The following is a 16,957-nucleotide window of genomic DNA, read 5'->3' on the forward strand; positions in this document are numbered from 1 at the left end:
TTGAAAATGACTGTCAAGCACTAGCAAAACTCAATCCCAACAAAAACACGTCCCGCGAATAGGTCAAACGAGACGTTTTCTACACCCGCGTGAAATCCCGAACCTCACAATCGAGCCGATCGGCTCTGATACCAATTGTAGGTTCCTGGACGGATCGTACACGGGATATCGCTAACAACGCAGGTGCGGAATCCCTGCGCAGGTAGTTACGAGTGTAGAGATAGAATCACACGAGCAATAAATCAACCACGTTATATTGATAACCGAACACGTGACTCACGGTCACTATTACAGAAGATGACACGTAACAATATGAAACACACTGAAACAAAACCCTAAACAACCGACACTCAAACTGTTTCAGCGAAACAGTTATATACACGACAACTTCGCCTATGGCGAAGTTGTCCATAACTTCGCTGATTCAACAAGTTCGCCATAGCGAACTTGTTGACAACTTCGCGTATTACAAAACAATCATAAACTAAACATAATTACATTACAGACTCGATTACAAATGCTAGACTATGAACTACTGACACACATGTACCAACATTTAGTATTAGCATAACCAAGTCGACGATGCCAAAGCATTGCATTATGTTCTGACACTTTTGAAAACAAACAAGTTATTTCGTCAGGAACATTTTTGTTCATGTCAATCACATACGCATTATCTTTTCGTTGTGATCGAACAAGAATCCAGTTTTCTGGTATGATTATACCAGGTTTCAGAATTAAGCACTCCTTTTTGGTGAAATGAGTTGAAATATCTTTGTCGCAAATTTGTGACACGCTCAAAAGACTATGCTTCAATTCTGGAACAAAATTAACATTCTCAAACTTTAAAACACCGTTACTTACAGTACTCTTCTGAGTGATCTTTCCTTTCTCTCCTCCCGCAAAAGACACGTGCCCACCATTAAATGTTTGAATGTCGTGTAGCTGAGTAATGTCCCCTGTCATGTGCCTGGAACAGCCACTATCAACATACCAAGGTCTGATGATATTCCTCCATAGCTGTCCCTGCACAAATGCGGGATTAGTTAGTTTTTGGTACCCAGTCCATACTTACACTGGGTGACCCTGATTTGTCTACAGTTGTCACGGACTGCCATGAAATATCCTTTTGATCATCAAAAATAGATTTCGTTGAAGATTTCTTCGGAGATTTAGGCAACCATCTATGTCTATGTGACTTGGAGTTATATGTACGAATGGTTGTTGTAACCTCCGGTGATTTAGACGTGAGAGGAGACGAATCCGCCCTTTTCTCCTGTTTGGGTTTAGTCTTAGTGTTTATATTAGAATTTGAACATGAAACATCTTTTCTGACCATTCTTTTAGACATGTTAGGTTTGGTCTGATGAGGACTAAACCTGCCAGATTTGTTTCGATTCCAATCATCGTCAAAGGAACTAGCTGGATACTGCCTGAATCCTTTTTTGTATGCATTATGAGGCACATATGGCATATTCCTTTGATAAAATCCGTAATAAGGAATGTACGGACGATGAGGACAATTTCTGGCAATATGACCAAGAGTGCCACAGTTAAAACATGTCTGACGTCTTATGAAAAATTCATTCTGGGCAACTCCTTGTCTGGACTGGTTGTGTGGACCAGTCTGCTTAGATTTGCGAGAATTTTTGTTCCCATTTTTGAACTTATCACCTTGTTTGTCATTGGAGCATCCCTCCTTAACAAACTTAGGTGCAACATATTTTTCTGATGTTTTTCAATTTTTTGAAATTTTAGTTTTATTAGAAACCACATTCCTAGAGTTTAAAGTTTCAACTGAATCAACCACACAAGTATCCTTGCTCTTTAAAACAGAGCCCACACAAACAGTCGGAATAACAGAATTCAAAACAGGAAGTTCTAAAGAAACATTAGAAACAAAATTATTATCAAAATCAAAGCTAGGGTCGTCATCCTCATCAGTCCACTCCTTCACAATTACTCAATCTGCACATGAAGTAGATACATAAGAATCGTTCATATTTGAGGTGGACGGACCAGCACTCGCAGAGCTGGTCTCACTACCTTTGTCTTGTTTACCATACTTCGTATCATTTATCTTTTCCTCCTGTTCCTTGGTAACAAGAGTAGGGACATAATTATTATTGTAAGGTGGGGGAACATGACTGTATCCTATTCCCTCACCTTCATTTTCTTTTCACCACAGTTGATTCTCAATCATTGAATTAACTACTTTACTAGAAACATCGAATTTTCTAAAATCAAGTTCAGCCCTTTCAAACTTATTAGTTAGATTTAAAATTTCTAACTTGGAAGCTTCCAGTTGAGCGGTTAACTCGGTAATTTTTCCTGTTGGGCATCTAGATAATGACAGCCTTTTATACTAAGATCAGACTTAAGTTTTTTAATATCCTTGTTTTGAGCTTCTATTTTGTCTAGAAAACCCTTTTCATTTTTCTTAAGTTTAAAATTCTCTGATTTTATTCTTTCCATATCTCTACTTAGACTGTCATTATGAAACTTATACATTTCTATTTTATCACCACAATTTAAAGAGCATGGTTGAAAACGTACCTCAGATGAGTCCGGAGAAGTGAACGCCATGAATGCAAACTGGAGCTCCTTGACCTTCTCCTCAGCAATATTTTCTTCAGAGTCTTCAACAGTTGCGAAATTTGCAGTCTGATTTCCAACGTTAAGCGCTGCCATCTGACCTTCCCAAGAGAACGTTTGAGCAACCATACCTCTTTCACCATTACCCGAACTACCTCCAGCTTCACCCCGAGTATTTCCAACTGGAACCAGAGCCCTTTTTGTATTCCCATCCTTAGTTGGATTAGTGCATTCACGAACAAAATGACCCGGCTCGTGACAGTTGTAGCACCTGAGAATCTCTTTGTTAAAACCCACATTTTGATTATTTGGCGTGTTTCAGTTATTTCTGCACGTCCTCTTAGTAAACTTCTTTGCACGGAAAACTGCCATGGCAATTTTCCATGAGATGTTCATTTCTTCAACATCATCGGGATGAATTTGATCTAGTTCAGCAGTAACCACTGGTTGAACCAAGTCTCCGGACAGAAAAGCATGATAACAGTTCATAAATCCCGCCATTAGAGCGATATTCTCTTGAGTCTCTTTTGGTATGGTGGAAATCTGACCGAAGTTCTGACTTTGAGTGGTTTTACCAGAGTCATTATAGGACTGACCAGACTTGGTAAAAAATGCTGGAGCTGGTTTGGGCGAATTGGATGATGAGGATTGACCTAGAGTAGATGAGAACATTTGGAAGTTCCTTGAGGTGGTTGTTGAGTAGGCTTGAATAGTGAGAAGCTATCTTGAGACATAAGAGCACTGTTGGAAGCAATGTTGTATCCAGCAGCACTGTAAGAACTAGCATGATTTATTGCCTGTTGTTTATCATCCATATCACAGGCTTTAATAGTGGCTATCATTTCAGTCATTCCCATTTTGTTGAGATCCTTTGTCTTTTTGATAACTGCAACGTTCATGTCCCAACTTTTCGGCAGAGAATTTACCAACTTATTGTTTATTTCCGAGGTTTGCAGATAAATTCCTACAGTTCTCATCTCAGTCACAAGAGATATGAATCTTTGAAGTTGAGATTCCAATGTCTCTCCCAAAACATGATTGAACATATTAAACTTTTGTCTCAGCAGATCTTGGCGGCTTCTCTTCATGTCTTCATTTCCCTCATAAACTTCTACCAGTGCAGCCCACAACTCTTTAGCAGACTGAAGTTCTCTAAACTGAAGGGCAATCTCAAGTGAAAGTGCCATAGTTAGAGTGGAAAGAGCTCTCTCATCTTCTTCAACTTTAGCAAAATCATCATCATCATATTGAACAACTGGTTTCACAAGAACCTCATTAGAACCAGCCTTTTGATAGGTGATTATTTGAGGTCCCCTTACAATACTTTTCCAAACTTTTGAATCTTTCATCTTGGCATAGTGTTCAAACCGAAATTTCCATTCACTGTACCCCTCATGAGACAACAAGCTGGGTATACGAGTAGCAGTGCCCATGATGGAATCAAGTTCTTGATGAAGTTACGAGTTGGTGGAATTGCTACCATTAGTTAATTGGGCCATTTCAATTTGATTAGATATTGATTTTAAGTCCAACACCTGATTAAAACTAAATTCAATTTAACAATCCAAGTCCAAAGGAAACAGGCCCAAAAGCAACAGAATGGGCAGAGAACACGTTGAAACAGGTTGACCGAGAACACAGTTTTTTGACCAAACGTTGACCAAAAACTCTGAGTGTTGACCAACCTTGACCGAGAACCACCAATCTTTGACCGAAAACCCAAGAATTGACCAATAACTAACCGATAACCACTCTTGACCGAGAACTACTCTTGGCCGAGAACAAAGTACCACCGAAAACCAGAATAAGCCGAGAACATATAAGTATTTCAGCCGAAAACCCAGTTTATAGGCTGAAAACTCTGAAAATTCGCCGAGAACACTCACAGACAAGTTTGACCACGTAACTTTGGTAACAATTTAATCCCGTTTTTTATGGGATTCAAATTATTTCCAATAATAACGGATCTATGACCAAAACTGTAGCAGTCTTCTTCTCCGATCAATACCTCGCCGGTAACACCACCGAGATTGCAATTCTTGAATCTTTGATATCACAATAACGAGCCTGAATAAGGTCTAAGGCTTTGATACCAATTGTAAGTCCCGAATCTGGATTACTACAATTATGATATCAATATAACAAGTATAGGTGCGGAATACCTATACTTGGTGATTCAAGAACACGAGTTAACACAAGATGGTAACACAAGATTGCTTCAAAACACACGTATATTAGCAAATACGTCTGGTGCTTAAGCACTTACAATGACACGATTGTGAAATCAAAACAACAAGTCAAAACCAACAACCTAACCCTATACACCATATGATCTATATATAGGGAAACCAACACTGGCCCAAAACATACAAAAGCCAACCGAGAACACAAATGTGTTCTCGGTTTACACAGAACCCGCACCCAAGCCCATTACAACTCTATTAAGTACAAACCACATAAACTTGGCCCAACAGTTAAGCATAATGTATGGTTGATGATTTTGTGTAAATCGTGTTAACCTTAATGTTTTTAATGATTTGAGATAAAATCACCTATGTGAAAGAGAAGTGGGGTCGCTCCGGATGAAACTGTGGGGTGCGTAGTTCCTAAAGCTTTCACAGAACCAGGCTAGTGTTCCATGATTATAACGGACACGACAGTGAGGGGATGTGCCCAGCTAAGGAGAGTATTGTGTGAAGGCATATTGTCGTTTCCACAGATGGGGGTCTGTTCAAAAACATCGCGTCTACAAACCGCTAAGAGGCTAAGTATGCTTCACAAAGGAAGGTTCAAAGGGTAACACCTACCTATTATTAGTGAAAATGGGTTTTCACTAACTTTGGACATGAATAATATATTTATATATGTGTTGTATAAATATTGATTTGAGTGTCCAAAACCGAGCTTAGATGAATGAATATCAATGCTCGAAGTTGTATGGTTGGAATAACCAAAGAAGAGAAAATTGGATTTATCTTTGACATCTTGTCCCACGTAGGAGCGCATGAGTGTCGCGCCTGCATAACGGACTGTTGTGAACAGTTCTTTGGACCTAGTCAAATAGTTTGTTTCAACTCATGTCATGAATAAATATGATGGTTTTGATTCACCACTTAAATCTAATTAAAAGTATTTAACCATGATTAATTACAATAATTAATTTCAGGTTTATTATAAGATTAATTATCTTGTTTATGACTAAATTAATTTTATTGTTTATGACATATTAATTTTGGTTGAGTATTTCTCATTTTGTGTAAGTATATAATGAACTTGTTGGTTCATGTTGTAATAACACTTAAAAAAAATATTTTGGAGTCACTTACACACCCTCATGACAAAATTTAGAGAGGAGCACTCTCTATACTTATGTCAAACAACTTCAACAAATTTTCATACATCTTGATAAACACCAATATAGCCGGTGACTTCCTCGGGTTTGTGGTCATCTCCGGCAGTACACATACTGTTCCGGTTGTTATACCCTGGAAAACAGACGCGCTTGAGAGTAGGCACGAAATCTGTTTTAAGGGCCCCGTGTCTAACACGATCCTCAACCAAAATCGTTACCCAATTTCAATAAACGAATTGTTGTTTTGAAGAAACATTTGTTGAAGACTCAAGTGATGAAGACTCGTGACATGGATGCTAGAAGAAAGCTTATGTAAGTACTCCTTGTAAGATATGGATTGAATCATTTCGGTACATAAATTTTTATTTTATATTCTTTTTATGTACTTTTGCAAACGGTATTGTACTAAGTGAATTTCCCACGATTAACGAGAGTATCATTATTATATTTTTATTATTATCTTAACTAAAAGTGAACCACTTCCTACAAATCTCTCCATATTCTATATGCTAGTTTTCCTTCCGTAATGTAACGATCAAACCTTCAACCTTATAGTGCCAAAGGTGCAATGATAGATATCCTGGGGATGTTGTTTCTGTCATAAAAACAAAATTTATTAAACACCTAAAGTACTAAGTTCAAATCTCACTTAGTGAAAAGAAAATGTGAATAATAAAAAAGGTTCAATGATAGATAGGGATAGTGATTGCGTAGTGATGGGTTGAGGATGACACAAACCATTTGCTTGCACTTTTATGGAATGAAAAACACGTTTTGTGCTTGGTAGTTGGTAGCGATCATTTCTTTTGGATTCAATAATTGACATATTGAATGAAAGGATTTGAGGGATTGATGAAGTCAAATAAGTTAAGTATCAAACACTTAAATTTTAAAGAAAAATAACGTAATAACATAGTTATTCTTGAAGACTAATGTTGACAAATGGATTTTTTTTTGGAGGGGGGGTGGGGTTAAGGGTACACATATGTGTCATCGTCTCGACATGCAAAGAAGTAGGATACAACATTACTTAAATTTTGAGTATGATTCAAAAGGGTTTGTCGAGTTCTCATTGCAAATTTTATATTTTGTAGTTGTCATCAACGTTATGGTATAAAAAAAATTAATGTCTTAGATGTGATTGTAAAAACTGTGTTTAGGCTTTGCATTATTGGAAATGTGACTTAGGCTATGTGAAAGAAACAATTTGTGACAAGTAAGAACCATCTTCAAGGCTTTCACATTTAAAAGCATGTTTTATGGTAAGGTAAAATAAGAAATGTGATAGTGTGTTGAGACAAAGATAGATGATTGACTATATAATTAAATAATAATTAACAAGAACACTTGCGTAGCCCTCATTCTCTCGCACCCACTAGTAGTCTCACACCCCTCGCACTCTCCCTTTCCCGCCCCTATGGGTGTTGTTTGTCATCCTATTTAGCCACATCGCCTTCAATGGCGAAGCCATGGAACCCCCCCCCCCCCCCCCCCGGCGGTCTCCACTAACCCGTTATTAATAGTTGCACAATGTGATTGAAACACGTTGAATTCGAGTTTTTTTTTGTGTTAAACTTCAAAGGTTTATTAATTATTAAAAACGTAGTTGTACTTGACGTAAAACATTTTTTTATATCGTAAACTTTACCGAGTGCAGTTACCATACTACATCTGTGACAAGCCGAATCAATACCGACTAACAGCAAAGGCACCAATGTCATCATTATCGTGACCAATTTCGGTATGTGTTTTTATAATTTCCAATTGATGTAAAACATATGTCAATATCCTTTACAAATAGGTAGCAGTGTCGGTATTACCAAGACTTGTATTAGTGTTTGTTTTTGTGACTTTGGATCGATGTAAAACTTGTCACTGTGCGGGTACGTTTACTAGTTAAATATAAATCATAAACTTTTGACATGCTTAATCTATATATGTATAAGACTATTTACACTGCGCCGTTAATGTTGATGCCTTTGATGGCATGGAATGCATCCATAATTACAGGCCCATTGTAGATATTCAAATCTGAAGTAAACGTCCGACTATAAGGCCTCAATACATTTGGGTCCTTGTGCTAAGATAATAACTTTTTCCTTTTTTCTTTCAAATGATATTTCATTATTATTTTATATACCAATGATATTAATTAATATTTTATTAGAGTAGATGAATTTACCTCACATATAGATCTTGTTCATCTTTAATTTATTTAATCTTAATTATTTTAGTTATATAGATATTATTAATTTCTATGTATAAATGTTTTTTTTAATCTTGTTTGCTTTTTATTTAAATATTATTTAATCAATCAATTATTTTCAAATTATCAAGTTAATTAAATAAATTTTATATGTGAGAAGCATTTAAATTAAAGTAAAAATGGGTGATAAGATGGCAGTTGAGAAGGCAACTAAAGGCACCTAAGGACGCTCTTACTATTGGAGGTGAAATTAAAATTTTAAAAGATTTGTAAGAATATGATAACAGCTGGCTGGACTGCTAAAGGCGTCTAGGGGTTCCCTTAACATTAGAGATAGTATAAAATAGATCAAATGAGAGTGTCATTTGCCACACTTTTTCGCAATGTTTTAAAAACCGGTATTTTAGTTGTATCAGATTGGGCTAAAAAATGGTACAACCGGTTGAACCAGATTATACCGGAAGGTTCAACCGGTTGAATAGTTTACCTTATAATTTCCTATAAATGTAACTTCAATCCAAAAATAACCTAAAAGTAAATGATTTCATAACAAAAAATGATCTAAAACTTAATCCATATTAAACATAATGCAAAAGCACTCAAGTTTTAAGAAAAATAGTCATAAGTTTACATGTTTGAATGTTAATTGTTGGGTTAAAAGTAATTTTGAAAAAATATGGGCCACAAATATCAAAAAATTCTCGGACATAGAACCGGTTTGCCGGTAAAAACCGGTATTTTAGACAAAACCCGTTGATACGACGTTCTAGCAAACCAGTCAAAAATATCGGACTCAAAATACCGGCCTGCTATGTGAAATCCGATTTAACTGGTTCAACCAATCGGTTTGAACCGGTTTTTAAAACACTGGTTTTTCGAACCCTTATTTACTTTTCCACTTCTCTTCCTTAACAAATATGTTTTTCTTTCACTTAGTTTTATTTCTAAATCTTTTATTAGTATCACTTACTTTTTCTCTTTCTAAATCTAACAAATATATTATTCAATTATGTATAATGGTAGAAGACTTAATGTTTTTAGTGAAGACTCAAGTTTGAATCTCATTTATGTCATATTTTGATGGGTATTGACAATAAGTTATTTGAGCTAGGCTTTATACAAAGGTTGTGAGTTCGAACCAGCACACCCAGGTTTTCGTCCCATCGTGTGTTACGTCAGAGAGTTTTGCTCTTGTGGTGGCATGACGACTGTCAAGTGGCAGTCGGCGGTATGGTTTCTCGGGGGAACGCCGAAGCCAAACTCTAAATCCAACGTGAGCCCAGTTAAGACAACATAGTCTAGCCAGAGTAAAGCATAGGAGCTCTTCAAATTTGGAGAGTGTAGTAACCAAAATAAAAAAAAATTGTCTTTCTAAAAAGAATTTAATAAAAAAAAAATTTTCACTTAATTTATTTTTTTTAATCTTTTGTTATTATCGCTTACTTTTTCTCGCTTCTTTATTCATCTAATAAACAAGATACTCTTTCATTTATCTTTTGTAATTATTTCATCTTGATGAGTAACTATTTAAGTTTCTGTTATTCAATCCATATAACACACTTCTAGTACTGTTATATTACATGAATGCGTTAAATGCTTATCAAAATTTAGCCACATATCATTTACTACCATTTTAATTCAAGACCGAATTTAACAAGTTCTTTCATGAGATAGGCCAATAATCTCCGGTTGAAGTAAGACTATAATAAAAGGGGGGGGACCTTGAGTTCAAGTACCACTATCAAAATAAAGGTTCTAGGTTGGGCTACGGGGTTTTCTCACATATGATAGGTTTCCTTCTGAAGATGATCTCCACGATTTCATACTAAAGATAATCGGATGGATTACTGGTCTATCCGTAATCAAAATAACCGTTAAAAATACATATAAGATATAGTAATTTATTGTAGAGGACCAAAAGGACAAACATAACATAATGATGTCATTACAACCATTATCAATTGACTCAAACATGTGAAATGCCATGAATTGACAGAGATGGAATGATTACACCATTAAACCCAATGCATCATTAAAGTCTTGAATAGAATATTTTCTTTTGCATATTAATCCCATGGTTTATTTTGAGTTAGGCTATAAGTTATCTATGTTTGTTATAATAAAACTAATAATAACTAAATAGTTGATCAATTTTTTTTTGAACGGCCTATATTAGACAATTTTTTTTAGGTTTATGAGATTTAAACCCTCAACAAACGGAAATGCCAAAGCCTTGTTTAGCATCTTAATATTACTAGATGAAAGACTCTTTACAAAATAGTTGGTCAAGTTATATGGTCAACTTAGATGCTATAAAGTAAAACAGTCAAAGCAATTTGCTAATGACGCTAGGAGCCTAGGATGTGTATGATGATTGCTTAAGATATGCAAGTGGTACCACGATGTTTTGAGTCCAATCATCATATGTGCAATTGGTACCATGATGTTTATTAAACTATCAACGTAATAATGATTTCTGTCTTTAATATAAGATGGTATATTTGCGTCCCAGAGGATTCCCATGATACAACATATCTATACAATGTAAAAAACAGTATTAACTAGCTTCTTGACCTCACTTTCGTTCCATTCAATTTGGTCCACAAGGACCATGTTGAAAGGTGACTACTATGAAAAGGAAATTATCCTGTAAAAATATACCCCAACAAGTTAGTTAAGTGTGAATGAGAGGCAAAGTAAGCCTATAAAAAGGATTGAAAAACGTGTTATGCCACTTATCTTTTATAACAACTTAAATTACATATAACTTTTTGTCATTTAACTCTTACGACATGGAAAAAACAAAACCTTATCCAACGCATTTCAATACAACCAAACACTTATTTAATGAATAAAATGATAGCAATCAACCAAATAGTCTTATAACTTTTTTAAGTAATCTATCATGAGCCTTTTGGCTTAGCGGTAGTCAGATTTCTTCACCTGGAACAAGTCTTTGGTTTCAATCTCGACCCCATCACGGCGAGGCTGTTTTACCCAATTATTTGAGTTTTCGCCTACGGTGTATTTTCGAGTCAAACCTGAAATGTTAAATAGCCGGGGACGACTAAAAGCTTGTCAAAGATAAACATATTCAGTTTTATCACTTTTTTAAGTAATCTATCATGAGCCTTTTGGCTTAGTGGTAGTCAACTTTCTTCACCTAGGACATGCCTTCGGTCTCAGTCTCGACCCCAACATCGATGGGACAGTTTTAGCCAGTTATTGGAGTTTTCGCTTAGGATGTATTTTTGAGTTAAACTTGAAATGTCAAATAACTAGGAACGACTAAAAACTTGTCACAGATGAAATCGAAAAAAAGATTGCTATTAAAACATTTCTTTTCATCGAAAACCCCCCTCTATATATACCCATCTCAAACCCCTTCAACTCTTCACACAAACAAAACCCTTGTTCATTCATATTCAATAACAATGGCTTCCTCTGTAACCCCAACCCCCTTACTAAAAGACGAACTCGACATCGTCATACCCACAATCCGAAACCTCGATTTCCTCGAAATGTGGCGACCATTTAATCATCGTACAAGACGGCGATCCTTCCAAAGTCATCAAAGTCCCCCAGGGCTTCGATTATGAGCTCTACAACCGTAACGATATCAACAGAATTCTGGGTCCTAACTCTTCTTGCATCTCCTTCAAGGATTCTGCCTGTCGGTGCTTCGGCTACATGGTCTCCAAGAAGAAGTATATCTTCACCATTGATGACGATTGCTTTGTAAGTTTTCTTTATTTTCTGGGGTTTGCTTCAATGCTTCTTTATGATTGAAATTGAGTCCAAGATTTCATTTTTAGATTTGGGGTTTGTTTAATTGTGGGTTTGAATTGAGGTTTTCAATATGGATCTGCTGTTTTTCTATCTATATATCTTATATGTAATTAACTGTGTTTGTGACATTTTGATTGATGGAGAATACTTAATTATACAATGAATTTCATGTTCATTAATCAATAATATTATAGAGTTTTCTATGTATGTATGCATTTTATGGCTGGTGAATCATACACATGGTTCTTCGTTGATTCAAATCCAAACACTAGGCCTGATTATTTTCATGTCGTGTCAGGAAGTGTCACCCCTAGGCGTGTGTAGAAAAGGGTATTTTAGACATTTGACTAATGCTAGATTTGTTCAAAAGGCCATGGCTTTTTACCTATACTGATTTAAGTCATGTTACCTATGTTACTCGAAAAGGGGTAATTTATACATTTTACTGACGACGCGTATGTTGATTTGATAGGTTGCTAAAGATCCATCGGGGAATGATATCAATGCACTTGAGCAACACATCAAGAACTTGTTGTCTCCATCGACACCATTTTTCTTTAACACGCTTTATGATCCGTACAGGGAAGGAGCTGATTTTGTTCGTGGGTACCCTTTCAGTCTTCGTGAGGGTGTCCCAACTGCGGTTTCTCACGGGCTTTGGCTTAATATCCCGGATTATGACGCCCCCACTCAACTCGTCAAGCCTCGTGAACGGAACACGAGGTGTGTTTTCATTAATCTTTTTTTCATAATGTTGATATTGTGTCGGACATATGAACCTGAACATGACACTCATTTGCGGGCTGACATGAACAAGGCCTGTTTAACCTGAATTTTTTTGTTGCATATTAATACTTTGAAAATTCAGTTTTACAACTAAAAACACAAATGTTAATTATAAGATGTTATGTCAATTTCTCTCTTTTAAGTTTTAATATTTTTGGCATAAGATACTCGACAAATTAAATTATTGACATAAACCACATTCTAAAAATATAAAATAAAAGAAAAGGGGTTAAACGGGTCAACCTGCAACCCGCCAGGTTGACACGGACATGATACGAATATTCGCAGGCTGAGTTTTTTAATTCTTTATTTTGTTGCATATTGGTAACTATAAAAATTCAACTTTATAATAAAAAAATACAAGTGTATATAGTACGAATACATGTAATTATAAAATGTTGTGTCAATTTCTTTTTAAGTTTTAAAATTTGGCATAAAATACCTAACTAAGGGGCTTTTGAAACCTACTACCTGAGCCATTAAGAGGGCTGACCGATTCAGAGGCTCCATTCATTATGTTTATAAATCTGACTGATTTAATGGCTCCATTACTGATTCAGCGGCTTCCTTTTAGTGAGAACCAAACATCCGTTGGTGCTGACCGATTCAGCAGTAGCCTCTTTTAGACTCATTAAGAGGCTAGCAAACAGCCCCTTAATTATTTATATAAAACGCATCTTAAAAATATAAAATGAAAAATAAATGGGTTAAAACGGGTCAACCCGCGAACCCGCCGGGTTAAAACGAGTTTGCCCTGAAATGAGTCAACCAACTGACATAAAATAAATTTAAAAGGTATAAAATAAAAAATAGGTGGGTTAAAACAGGTCAACCCGCAAACCCGGCATGAACATCTGAAATTAAGCGAACTCGTTTATACTGAAATTAAACCAGCAAATATCGTGTCACGTTCGTGTTGTGTTTTTTGGGTCGTGTCAGAAATTCACATCCTCTGTCCAAACGCTTTTTCTGGTGGACCTTTAAAATCTAATCTTTTGTGCTATATTATTAGATTTGTTGATGCGGTGCTAACCATACCAAAGGGCACCCTCTTCCCGATGTGCGGAATGAATCTTGCTTTTGACCGTGAGTTAATCGGTCCCGCAATGTATTTTGGTCTCATGGGTGATGGTCAGCCAATTGGGCGGTATGATGACATGTGGGCTGGCTGGTGCATCAAGGTATCAATTTTATTATATTTTGTTTTTATTACTCCGTAATAAATAATGTCTTGGATGGGATTACAAAATTTACACCGTTTCAGTAATAATCTTGTTTTTTGGATATTTTTTAGGGGGTGTTTGGGATTGTTTTTTTAAAGTGATTTAACTGTTTTGCGTTAACTAGTTTGCTTTAGGTATTCTAAAACCGATTTTATCCCTCTAAAACATAAATAAATAATCACTTTCACCTAAACACTTAAAAACTGATTATTCGTGATTCTGAAGCTACAACTATCAGATTATTAGTATGTATAGGCAAATTTTAAACAGTCCTTTAGCTTTTATGCATTGAAAATACTTCCAATCAATTTGACCCGTTCACTTTACAAGTAAACCGGTCAAAAAGGCCACATTAGGGCTGTTCAAAAAGCTTGAAACGTGCTCGAAAAAAGCTTTCGTAAACTAGCAGAGTCGGCTCAGTTTGTAAATGAGCCGATCCCGAGCCAGGGTCAGCTTGGCTCGTGGCTTGCTCGTTAACTGGCTTGTTATGTCTAATAATATAAATAACATATAAAAATACTGGAAACAAAAAAAACAGGACTCGCAATATTTTGAATCAGCCTTTCAAAAAACAAAAATAATACATATAATATTATAGGTTCTCTAGTTTATAACGAAAAACTGAAAATAAAATAAATTAACGAGCCCAGCTCAACAAGCTTGCTTGAGCTTTTACGAGCTGAGCTCAAGCTCGAATTTTCAGCCATGAGCCGGCTCGTTTAATTTCGAGCTCTAGTCCAAGCCCAACCTGGCTCAGCTCGTATACAACTCTTGCCTCATCTAACTCATAGTTTCCTACTTTTCACTAACCACCCTTTTATAATTGGTTGTTATAGGTAATCTGTGACCACCTAGGATTGGGCGTGAAGACAGGTTTACCATACATTTGGCACAGCAAGGCGAGCAACCCGTTTGTGAACCTGAAAAAGGAATACAAGGGTATTTACTGGCAAGAGGAGCTCATCCCGTTCTTTCAGGGTGCCACCTTGCCAAAAGAGTGTACAACGGTTCAGAGCTGCTACAAGGAGCTCTCTAAACAGGTCAAGGCTAAGCTTGGGAAAGTCGATGACTACTTCAACAAGCTAGCTGATGCCATGGTTACGTGGATTGAAGCATGGGACGAGCTTAACCCATCCACACAGCTTCCCAATGGGAAATAAAGTGTTGGTTTTTAGATTATTGTCGGTTTTTCTGTTATACAATGAAGTTTCTCATGGTTTTATGAGTTTATTTTATTTTATTTCATTTTAAAAAAGGTATTTTTAGTCATTGTTGCAATATGGATTCTTGGATTATGAGGATATTAATTTTGTTAATCCTTTTGTTTTGATAAGATGTAGTTTGTTAGTTTTGTTTTTGGATGTTTGTTTGGTCAAAGTTAGTGATAAGAGTGTATTTGTCATTTGTATTTTATTCTTGCGTCTTTCTGTGTTTACGAAAAAACATAACTTAAAAGGTTCGTTTCATTTCTTGTCAATCCCATTCCATTTTCAATCCATTACCCGATTCCAAAAAAAAAAAAAAAAAACCTAAGGTGTTTATTAGGAACTAGCAGAATGATATGTGCCTAACTCTGTGCCGCCATGCACCGCCGGGAGTTGTGAACGTGGGATATTATGTGGGTCTAGTTAGTTTAATAGTTAGTGGGTTAGTTTAATAGTTAGCGGGTTAGTGGTTTACTTCCTTTGTTATTTTCTTTTATCAATGTAAGCCTACAAATGGCCTTAGTTGTTTTATTTTAAGGCATGAATGAAAATTATGAAAGTCTAATATTCTTTCTAAATTGCTACTCTGGCTTCTCTCTAATTATCTTTGAGATTGATCCGCTCTACGGGTTACCTATCCCATTCTTGACTCTACCTAACTGTGGGTACTGAACACAGAATTAGAATCTGTCTTTATTAGGAACTTTCCCTGCACCTCTACTCACCAGGTGTGTGGCAACTATGCTATCAATATTTAATCCGCTGTAATTTTCAAAAACCTACGTTGTATTTATTTTAATTATCAAAAAACAACTTTTAATGTATGTTTGTTCGAAAAACGAACATCTGATGTATTTTAACTCCCAAGAATTAGAATTTGATGTATTTTAGTTCTCAAGATAATCATTCAATGTCTTTTGATCCTCAACAATCTAACTCACCTCACTAAAGTAAAATCACTACACATAAGATTTTCTCAGGTCTTTAGTGAAAAAATAAACCCACTATAGGGTGGTTTTAGAGCATCAGCTGGTTCAGGACTTCAGGCTGGTTTTTGGCATGCGGCTAAGTTCACGAGACTGGTCTAGTTCTATTTTTACTGGTTCACTCCGATTTTGGCCTGTCAAGACCGATTCAGGCCAGTATTGTGCCTAGACAGAAGTCTAGTTATAGGGGAGTAAACGAGCTCGGCTGGATTCAAGTCTATGTTTCTGGACTCGAGCCCGGCTCACAGACGGAAACTGTAGCTCGAGATCGGTTCGGCTCGTCCCTCGCTAATTTCAGAGTAACCTTAAATCAACCTAAGCTCTGCTCGAGCTCGTGTGCGGTAACTTAAACAACCCAAAGCTCGGCTCAAGCTCAAGCCAAGCTCCGCTTGCAGTGTGAAATTAATATATAGGCATCCAAAACAGTTAAAACTTACAAATACACAACACTCATTAAGGCTCAACGAGCTCAAACAATCCTCTCATACACGACTCCAGCTCGTACTCGACAACTAACCGAGCTTTATTTGAGGCTCGAGCACAGCTATAAGGCTTGGCTTGTTTCGAGATTTTTATCAATCAGATCTCGAATAGCTCGGTTCATAAATCATAGAACCAAGGCCTCACCTTCACCTGATCGCATGGGTCGCCTTTTTGAGGCCCTGCACCTAGGCCGCCCAGCTTTTGATAACATAGACATTACCACAAGAACACATTTCTCTACTAATCTTTTCAGAATGTAACAATAACTTATATTATTAAATGTGTCATCAAAATTTCATCCTTTAATATTTAAAAGCTCACATCATGGATTC

At 36.3% G+C, this 16,957-nt stretch overlaps 1 pseudogene across 1 annotated transcript; it reads left to right on the top strand.

Moving 5' to 3' along the window:
- The first annotated feature begins 11,517 nt into the window (after window positions 1–11,517).
- On the top strand, window positions 11,518–15,194 carry LOC143547921 (putative UDP-arabinopyranose mutase 2; annotated as a pseudogene). The gene is made up of 4 exons (XR_013137863.1): window positions 11,518–11,891; window positions 12,415–12,665; window positions 13,741–13,909; window positions 14,788–15,194. The product of XR_013137863.1 is annotated as a putative UDP-arabinopyranose mutase 2 (transcript).
- The last annotated feature ends 1,763 nt before the right edge of the window (window positions 15,195–16,957 follow it).

This window comes from Bidens hawaiensis, unplaced genomic scaffold (assembly GCF_021521415.1).
Source record: "Bidens hawaiensis isolate Kalapana, Puna unplaced genomic scaffold, B.hawaiensis_p1.1 tig00014895_1, whole genome shotgun sequence".
In the NCBI taxonomy this organism is placed as follows: domain Eukaryota; kingdom Viridiplantae; phylum Streptophyta; class Magnoliopsida; order Asterales; family Asteraceae; genus Bidens; species Bidens hawaiensis.